Genomic DNA, 11,052 nt, shown 5'->3' on the forward strand with positions numbered 1-11,052 from the left:
TTAGGAAATTATTTATAAACAAACATTATTCTGCTCTCAAAAGTTTTATTTAGCAATTTCGGATGTGTTCAGAATGCCAGTACCACCCGAAAGGACACAGAGAGGGGATAATTGACCTTGTCAGCTAGAAGCAGTCTACTCTTCTCCTTGGAACATTTAACTCATAGATGCAGTCAATTACCTTCAGGTAATGCCCGCTTCAAGGGTTTTATTGCTCTGTTCCTTTGAAATGAAATAGATTTACTAGCCTAAGTTAGATCTGTTTTGCCTGAAGTTCCAATGGCATTTTGGCATAATTTTAGCAATATTAAAACTCTCTCTGATTCTAGTATTAGGCTTTAAAAATAAAGCCACTGACGTCTGTGTTTCAAAGCAATCAAATATTTATGAATTTTTCAATAACCCTGAATTAATTACTATGTATATTAAAGTAGATTTATAGGTTCAATGGCTAATTTTTACTTGCCGTATTGTAAGTGTACTGGACAACTTTTAATCTAAAATTCTGTCTATGCCTTATAATTGGTTGGGAGAGTCTGTGGGTCTTTGGCTTAAGCCAGAAATCCTGGCAGAGTGAAAACAGGGCACAGCGGTATGTCACAGTTTACTACTCTGTCACCGATATACTCTCTAAGATTCCCGGGCAGAGACTTTGTGTTCAGTGCCGAGAAATCCCAGCTGACAAGAAGTCAATAGAACAACAACTGAAAAGAAAAAGGTTGGAATGTAAAGCCCATGGCTCACACATGGGCCCCTTGTCTAGTACTTGTTCAGCACAATTAAAAACCTCAAATTCCTTTCTCTCCCAAAGAAGCTTCTAAATTAGTCACACAGCCAAAGGCAGACACAGATTCACAGGGGCTGACCTTAGATGAGAGTACTTTTGCCCTCTCCTTATTTCAATTCATATATAGTTAACCTTTTTTCTTTTTTATTTTTAGAAACATTTACAAATCTATACATAGATGATCAGAAACAGTCTTGACTGCACAGAAGAGACAATCAAACCAGCAACTGAATTAAGAAGGTACTGAATTTAATTGCTTATTATCCAGATATACACAATTCATGTTAATGTAAGATCCCATTTTCATTGCAGCTAAAAAGCAAAGCAAAAGGATAAAAAGATTCATAGGAAGCAAAAGAAACTTTCTACAATACTTGCACAGAATCAGTGTAGGCAATTGCAAGCAGTCCAATATTTTGTTCATTAACTCCTAATTAGATAGTTCTATAAAGAAGAATGAGCACTGTTGGATTACATACCCTACTGCAAGTCCCCAGACACTTCCTATATTGTGTTTATTTGCACAGAAGCAATAGGATTTAATTCTACAGTAATTACTTCCCCATTTTCCTCCAGAGCAGAAGTATATTACATTTCCTACTAAAACGAAAACTGATTCCAGTAAGTATCTGCTGTCTTGCAACTTACTGATAAAAGAGCAAAGGGAAAATATTTTAAGAGTTTGCATTCATCTTCAGAACGTGCTAAGTCCAACAGCAACTGTTGGATGGGAAAAGCAGGTCTAAGAACAGAGTGTTTGAGCCTTTGTATGATCAATACTTATTTTGTTCCATATTCACTGGACATACTAGAATACGTATCTGCATCAATTTCCTTTACATATAAGACACATACGTCTCAAAAAAAAAATAATCAGTTATTCATCTTTTCCTACGAAGTTTAACAGTTTTCTTTCAATTGGCTTCTTCAGTCTCTATCTGATTGTAGTGTATACCAAATTTCTAGTTACACCATTTTTAAAAAATAAATGAAAAAATTTTCCCAACATTGGAATTTGAGTATTGGTGGTGACTGAAGATGTATCGTTGTTAAACTTTAAAGCTTGACCAAAACACCCTTTTATCAACGTGGGATTACAATAACAAATCTCCAAGCCCAATGTCTGACAGCAACTTCCTTTTTGACTCTGGTCAAACTCATGAACTATCTGCTGTAGTTCTGCTGTCTGCAGAGTGGAATACAACCACAAGGGGGATGCGGGAAAATCATATAACGCTTTGGGTTGGAAGGAATATTTAAAGGTCATCTATTCCAACACCTCCTGCAATGAGCAGGGACATCTTCCACTACGTCAGGTTGCTCGGAGCCCTGTCCAACCTGACTCTTGGAAATGACTCAGTGAAAACATTTCTTAAGAAGTGCAATCTTGAAAAATAAGAGGCCAGAAACCAGAGTTTTGCTTTGTAAAGAAAATGGTCGTGTTTTTCTTAAAACTGTCATAGAAGATTTTGACCAGCATTAGCCAGTTACCAAGATTTTCTTCAGTAACTATCAGTTTTAGCAACACTATTTTTGAAACGTTTTCCGCGATTCTCTTAAACAACTCAGTAGACCTTTTCCTGACCAACAGCGCCTTATTGTCCCTTTAATTCCAAAAGGTCAGTAGTTACATCTGAAAATTTTAACCAATACTTCCACTACATTTTATCTTTGCACCTTTAATTTCAGCTTCCAGTGTCTTCACTGGTAATCACGGCCATTTCTGGAGAACAGTGCAGTGAGACCAAAGTCAACTCTGGAGGCAGAGCCACATCATTCTTTGTGGATGTCGTGAATACGCCATGTGCCACTGTTCAGCACAGAAGCCTCTGCATAGGGCTTTGCAGACAGCTTCTGAGGGCTCGACAACCCAGCCACAGAAAGGGTATACCTACGCAATCAGGGTGTGGAGATCTCCAGGTCAGATTTCTTAAAAAGCATGTTCAAATCTTTAAGTATGTGTGGTTTTGACACAATCCTGTGGTAGTACTTCTATCTGAAGAGCTTTGGGAACAGAATGGGACCTCACCCTATAGAATCAGAGCACAGCTGAGCTGGGTCATGACTTGTCCCACCCACCCCAGTAGATGTCTGAAGTTTTATCCAGTGAACTCTTTGGTACAACTTGGACATAGAAGTTACTTCTGCAGCTAGATGTGAAATATGCGCTGCAGAAACAGATAGAAAGTGAGTTTCAAGAAGTTCTTGCTCCTCACTTCATCAAAGGATATCCTTAGAGAAGAGCTGAAAGAAATTATGGTCTTACAGACTTCACTCCCCCCCCCAGGTGCCCCACACTGTTCACCACTTCTTTTCTTTTGCAGTATGGAGGATGAGTCCTCTGAGACCATACAAGTCGATTACACCCATAATGAAGATTGTCCAGCAGTAACTTTCACTGTGGACATAAAAATGAAGTGCTAATTATTAGGCAATACTCTTGTCAATAGCCATAATGTAAATAGTTTTTTAAAAATTGTATAAAGGGAAATGCACAAAATATGAGACCATGAAATATAAAGAGAGAATTATAGCTTCCCATTTGCATTTATATAAGATTGAAATATGCACAAGAGGAAAAAACAAAGTATTTTACAGAAAATCATTAGAAATTCTGTCCATGTGCCGCCCGGCTGAGGATTGAATATTGTTCCATGATTAAATATGATGACACTGGGGTTTGCGAAGTCATGAAGGAAAGATTTAGCAGGGACAAGACGACAGCTATTTTGCCGTCTTGCCAAAATTAACGTTGCTTCTACCTGTGAACAGAGCACTAATTCTAGTCTACCGCTTCAATTGCAAGGTCTTTTGGTTGCCCTGCTGCTGCCTTGTGCTAGGTTTCCTGCTTCCAGACTCCTTCCACCTGGCAGAAACTCCAAGTTTTAATCAAAGACAATGAAACAGAACCAACTAGCCTGAATTCAGCTGGGTGTGCAAACAGAGAACTGAAAGGAGTGATCAGAAAAGGATGAACTGAGGAAATATAAAGCACGAAGCAATGGATGGATCACAGTATCACAGTATGCTAGGGATTGGAAGGGACCTCAAAAGTTCATCTAGTCCAATCCCCCTGTCGGAGCAGGAACACCTAGATGAGGTTGCACAGGAAGGCGTCCAGGCGAGTTTTGAATGTCTCCAGAGAAGGAGACTCCACAACCTCCCTGGGCAGCCTGTTCCAGTGCTCTGTCACCCTCACTGAGAAGAAGTTTCTTCTCAAATTTAAGTGGAACCTCTTGTGTTCCAGCTTGAATCCATTACCCCTTGTCCTATCATTGGTTGCTACTGAGAAGAGCCTGGCTCCATTCTCATGACATTCCCCCTTTATATATTTATAAACGCTAATAAGATCATCCCTCAGTCTCCTCTTCTCCAAACTAAAGAGACCCAGCTCCCTCAGTCTTTCCTCGTAAGGGAGATGCTCCACTCCCTTAATCATCTTAGTTGCCCTACGCTGGACTCTCTCCAGCAGCTCTCTGTCCTTCTTGAACTGAGGGGCCCAGAACTGGACACAATATTCCAGATGCGGTCTCACCAGGGCAGAGTAGAGGGGAAGGAGGACCTCTCTTGATCTACTAACCATCCCCCTTCTAATACAGCCCAGGATGCCATTGGCCTTCTTGGCCACAAGGGCACAGTGCTGGCTCATGGTCATCCTGCTGTCCACCAGGACCCCCAGGTCCCTTTCCTCTACACTGCTCTCTAACAGGTAGCTCCCCATCCTATACTGGAACCTGGGGTTGTTTCTGCCCAGATGTAGGACCCTACACCTTCCCTTGTTGTATTTCATTAAGTTATTCCCTGCCCAAATCTCCAGCCTGTCCAAGTCTCTCTGGATGGCAGCACAGCCCTCTGGCGTGTCAGCCACTCCTCCTAGCTTAGTGTCATCAGCATGGATGGATGATTTCTTCTTCACGTGCAGCACTGCTTACCACTGAGCAACCGCATCCTATCACTGCTGTTGCTTCCCTGCACTCTCTTCCACCTTGGTCTCCATCGTCACTGCATACCGTTCATCTTGAAACTCCTTTGATATTGCCCAACAGTTTCAGTATTTTGGAAGGTGCCAAGCACATGAGAGGATACTGACTTTAGACATACACAATGAATTAACACATTCACATGTACAGTGTGTGTCTTTCTAAAATTATAACTAGACAACAAATTTTCCAAATATTTGTCCTTTCTGTGTCCAAAGTGGCCTTGTGGCTAAAATGGTACCTTTTTTTTTTAATGTAGAATTCCATTTTCTACACGAAGCACAGTTGAATACCCTCATTTCACCACCATAAGGAGGTGATTGTGAACACTTCAAGAATTCACACTAGCAACCAAGCCTCAGGGGCAACCCAAGATCGCCCAAATTCTACTGTCTTCATCAAGGTCATCAGTAAAACACTCCGTGGTAGAAGCTGGCATCCTATTCTACCAAACAGCACTAGACCATTTTTTTTTTTTCTTAATATGAATTATCAAATCTAAACCAAATGCATACAGCTTTCTAAATGACGTAATTACTGAAGAACCGGTAGCATGAAACGTCACTATGCTGTGCTTCCTTGCTCCGTTGTAACCTTCGCTCAGCAAGAAGCAGTGTTTCATCACTGCAGTCTAATCTTTGTTCTGGTCTCTCCTCTCACCCCTATCTGAATTTCAGAGAAAGAAAAATCTTGCAGAAACAACTGTGTCTCAGATACTTCACATATTTTCATGAACCTTGCAACATTTGGTACCACTCTATGTTACTTAGCTCTCTAATTTCATACATTTTCAATAAATACTGAATCACTCAGCACCAATAGTACAGTAGAGTGAGAATTACCACTGTTTCAGAGATGTACATTATATCAACTGCAACACAAATGAGATGGGCAATGAAAGACTGTTGGTGGTACTGCACATTGGGACCAGTGCTATTTTGAGCACTCCTTACCATTAAAAATTATCTAAACCTTGCAACGAATCTGCCATTTTACCCGAAATTAGCCTTCATATGCAAAAAGCATATAGGAAAGACCACAAACCACCACCACAGCTAAACGCACAGCAAGGCGTATTTTAGAGGTACAGCTGACAGTTCAAATGTTACAGATCCCAAATATTACAGGCATCTGCCTTTCAATTTCTGAGGAGCAGCAGTACAACTTAGCAGAGCCTTAGAGGAATAACTGTCAATCAACCAAAGCTCTAAACAAATAAGGCATGTCATGGACAGCAGACAGAGGTTATTATAAAAATGAAATATGTCAGGAATTGTATTCATTTTTTTTGTTGTCTCCATTCTCAGATGGAGCAATAACAACAGGTGCGGAACATAATTCTAACCATAAATAATGAAGACAAAATGCTTTTAAGTTACAGAACTCAGTTTCAAATTTATTCAAAACTCACCGTAAGCTTCCCCTACTGAAGAAGTGATTTAACTTTCCTCTCCTGTGTGCTTTCTCCACTGTATCTAAGCGTGGTCCCCACGATTTAGCTAGTGATATCCAACCACTGCGTTTTACCCGGGTATTTTTAATATCCCTCATGTTGATGCGGAAGCACAGAGGTGATGCAGGTTTTGCACTGTTAAAGTGATCCTTTCCTGCCATCTAGGGGACACAGACCAGCGTGCACATGGAGGATTGTCTTCACAGTTACATACGGGAAAACTTTCTATGTGAAATGCTTATCTACCCAGCAAAACAAAAATCAACTTAATTGAAGAGTAGCACAACTAACAAGAAACAAACCTAACTGAAGCATAGCACAACTATTTTATTAGAGACCATATGCATACAATTTTAAGTCTGGCATAATCCTAAAATTTTCTACAGTAAATTTCAGCTAAATGCCCAGCAAAAATATCAAGGAGAGAATTTAAGCCTCGCTTTTACAACACACAGCCATGTCTTCTGAGCTACTCAGCTACATGAAAAGCCTTTTGATTTTCCTGGATACCTCAAGAGAACAAGATCTCTGCTGCTATAAACAGCATGTAACTGTCAACAGCCAACACAGAGAGAAAAAGGATTGAGATGTCTGTGGTCCCAGAAAGTGAGGAAGTCAGAAAAAGCATAGTTGTATCACACCCGGTATTATGAAACTTCAGCTCAGTGTCAGAACTTGCTTTCCAATACACCATTTACATGAAGGGCTAACTTTCTCAGAACCTCATTCTCCTGCCTGCATGGTGGGCACACACACTGCGTAGACACGATGCACCTCTCTCTACCTTAAGAAGCAAAATATAGAAACATTCAACGTCAAAAGATCACCAAGTTAATTTTAGAAAAAGTTAAAGGTCATTCCAAGGTGCAAGTTCCTATTGCTAGTGTTGGCATCGTGGTCACATTTTTCATACTTGTGCTCTTCATTTTTGCCTTCTGGGCTTTTTCACACGGCAGACTCTCCAAAAGGAAAGAGCAAACTCAGCTAAACGCTAAGCATAGTCAAATGCACACACAAAAATCCAAACAAGGTTTTTTCCTGCTCTTCTGTTTGGATTTGTTTTGCTCCTACTTTAAAAGGGAACAGGCCACTAAAACAAACACCCTTCACCAAAACAAACAAGGAGCCACGCTTCCCATGGCTGAAACCATGTGAAAGTCTCTTTATGATCAAAGTTGGAGCTTCTCCTGGGATGAAAGGAAGCAGGGGTCCAACCAAGACGTTTCATGAACTGGCCACAGTTGCACAAGATGCAGGCCCCGATTCTGCCCCAGAGAAGGGATTGAAGATGAAATGCTTTCCCTAACCCCCACACTTAAAGTGACAATGATACACTACTTTGACACCTCTTCACCAAAGAACAAACACAAACACCCCCCTCCCAAATTTAACAGAACAACTCTTTAATTTGTTTTATTTTGATAAAAAAAGAATTTGAGTAGCTATACCCAAGTCCTCTTCCCATTACTGTGTTTAAATAGCTGGAAAGAGTCATTGGCTGGGGGACACTGAAGCTCTTTACCAACTAGGTAAGAAATTCCAAAAAATAAACAAACACTCATGTGCCTACCCATTTACAGCAGCGTAATATAAATTTGTATAAGACACCTTAATTTCTTGAACTGGAATATATGCTTGCACAGCACAAACAGAAGTTTGACACTAGAACAACACTGCTGCTGAAAAATAAAAAAAATAAAAAAAAATCTGTCTCTCTAGATATTATATTTATGGAATTTGTCACAGAATCACAGAATTTTCAGAGTTGGAAGGAACCTCTAGAGATCATCTAGTCCAACTCCCCTGCTAAAGCAGGATTGCCCCAGAGCACATTACTCAGGACTGCATCCAGGCGGGTCTTGGAAATCTCCAGGGAAGGGGACTCCACAACCTCCCTGGGCAGCCTGTGCCAGTGCTCTGTCACCCTCACCGTAAAGAAGTGTTTCCGTGTATTTGAACGGAACTTCCTCTGTTCTAACTTGTGCCCATTGCCCCTCATCCTGTTACTTGGAACCAATGAAAAGAGCCTGGCTCCTTCCTCCTTCAACCCACCCTTTAGATACTTGTACGCCATAATAAGGTGTCCCCTCAGCCTTCTCTTCTCCAGGCTAAAGAGTCCCAGCTCTCTCAGCCTTTCCTCATAAGGCAGATGCTCCAAGCCCTTAATCATCTTAGTTGCCCTTCGCTGGACTCGCTCCAGCAGTTCCCTGTCCCTCTTGAACTGAGGAGCCCAAAACTGGACAGAAAAAGAGGAACGTCTCATGCAAGATCAGGATAACAGCACACATTTCAGAACAAAATGCCAAGTGGGGAATAGTGAGCCTTAAATTTGATACAGAACTGGCAAAGATTAAAACTAGAAAACTGCCAGTGTCCACAGGCACCGGAGGACACTGTGACACGAACCCCGAGTGTTAGCACAGCCTGCCTGGCTAAACTTCAGGAAATCCGCGCCCGTGTACGGGAAACTGGGTTCTGTAGAACATTCAGCTAGGGGACTCTTTAGATCTCCAGATAACGTGCCAGCAATGCCTTGGAAATGGAGACTACTGGAGGCTAGAGGATAAACATGAGCACAAACAAACAGAGAGAAGGTACTTAACCGATGAAAAAAAAAAAAAAAAAAAAAGGAGATAACAGTGAAATGAGATTGGATTTAGCAAGACAGCGGTATAAGGAAAATACAGCTTACTTGGTAAAACCTATAGTGTATGAACACAGCGGGGTTTTTTTGTACAGTACCTCACATGCCTTTGTCAGCATCTTTAGACAAGACAGTACAAGGCAACAATACGTCAGGGAGAAGAAGAAAAGAAAAAAAAAAAGAAAAAAAAAAAAGGATAAGGGCTCCAATGAGAGACAGGATGGAAAGGTGGAAAGGTAGTAAAGCACCATCAAGACAGCTTGTTTCCTAAGCCTGACCTCCAATGGCAAGCACAGAGTCTAAGATAAGGTACACCCTTAATACAAACTGCCATGAACGTAGTCATGAACAGTGGAAAAAAAACCTATGATACGTATTCAGCATCTCTCAAATAGACCGAACATTGCACTTAATGAACTAAATTATAAAGAAGTCACAGTCATCCAAAAGAAGAACTTTTGTGCCTATGAAAGCTGACACGTTCCATCTTCAGTGTTCTGAAAACAAAGCAATTTATGTCAGATTTGACTATCTACAGTGACATCTGTGTAGCCATACAGAAGTTCTGAACTACACAAAATTCTGTAATTTGTTGGCTTGTATCTACAAAGTTTTCTCTTCATTTAACACGTGCTTACCTTTCCATTAACTTAAGAAACCAAAGCCAACAAATGTGTGAGGTTTCTGGGTTTGTTTTTTTACACCTCATAAAAAGTATGGTTTCAGGAAGGCAGCTTTATACACAGTGTTTCAGGAGGTGTATTCCTACGCGAGAGATGCATCATGTCCAGGTAACAGCATGTAAATACAGGCACACACTTGTTTTGCCCTTCTGCTTTAAGAAAATCTTCAAAACCCTTTATTCTTTGGGAAGAATTTTGGTATTACTGGGGAAAAAGGAAACATGTTACATTAAGAAGGCCAAAATTAAGCAAAGACACCGAAAAAGTATCTACCGCTTAAAGCCTATCCTTATGAAATAGTCTTGGGATTGGATAAAAAAAAACAGGAATTCAGCTGGCTGTACTTCCCCCCCCCCCAATTTTCACAACTCAATACAAATTATTTATCTGTCTGTAAATATTTGTCTACAAGTCATGTTTTGGCCAAAAGATTTTTTTTCTTAATAAAAAAAAAAAACGCAGAACACAAATGAAAGTACAATTTCTTAGAAAAATTACTTGAAGAGCACAAAAATCAAACACTTCAGTCATTTTTCATCAGAGCTATTTTCCACCCCAAAACCATCCTTTGGTATCTGTTACAATATGTAAGTTTGACTGTAGAATTTTATTTTCAAAACTGGAAAAAATTAAAATGGCATGTTTTACAGAGGGCATTTCAGTTTATGAAGAGCAAATGAACTTCTCAAAAATTCAATATATGAAATTGTAATAGAGAACACTTGAATATTTGCAAGCTACAGTAACTGTGAACTGTAAAGAAGGGAAAGAAAACTTTCTTTTTCAACCACAAATAACCCACTTTAATGTGCTAAAAGGTACAAAAGGAAAAGCAACTTTTTATGGTCACAATTTTTTTTTTCTTAGTAAATGATTTTCACTTACCATATATTATTGAAACAGATAAAAGTTAGGTGGACAAAAGAGATAGGAAAGACAGTACACTCCCTACTCAATTAGCCAGCTTCTTTTTTCTAGTACTTATTTATGCAATTCAGTCTTCAAATGATTAACAGGGAGGGAAACATTAAAATGATTACTGGTTCTACTTAATAACAACAGTTAGCTCACAAACACATCAGGAAAGGGAAAGTCTTATTGTAAAACGCAATGCCATTTCAGGTAAACTACATAAATTCAGTTAAGCAAAAGAGCTTAGAAGTCTGCAAAGACTACTTTCAAAAAGCTGATCCTGCCGACCTCATCCAATCATGACAAAAATTGCTCAAAGGTGCGTGCTCATCGAGGCTGCTAAATAAATCAGAACTACCGCCCTCATAATATGATGCATTATTTTAACACAATGGGTCTGATTTTATAAATTAGACTATAACATGCATATCAATTACTTTATTACAGTATCCTAAATTTTGCATAAAATGGATTACTTAGGAGAAAAATGTTTGTGATATTTTACTTGAGGATGCTTTTAAATGTTTCCTAACACTTGCAATTTCCATTGAGAAGCTGATTAATTGTTCTTTGTGAACAGTATACTGAATGCG

The sequence above is a fragment of the Vanellus vanellus genome, assembly GCF_965231255.1.
Source record: "Vanellus vanellus genome assembly, chromosome: 2".
Classification (NCBI taxonomy): domain Eukaryota; kingdom Metazoa; phylum Chordata; class Aves; order Charadriiformes; family Charadriidae; genus Vanellus; species Vanellus vanellus.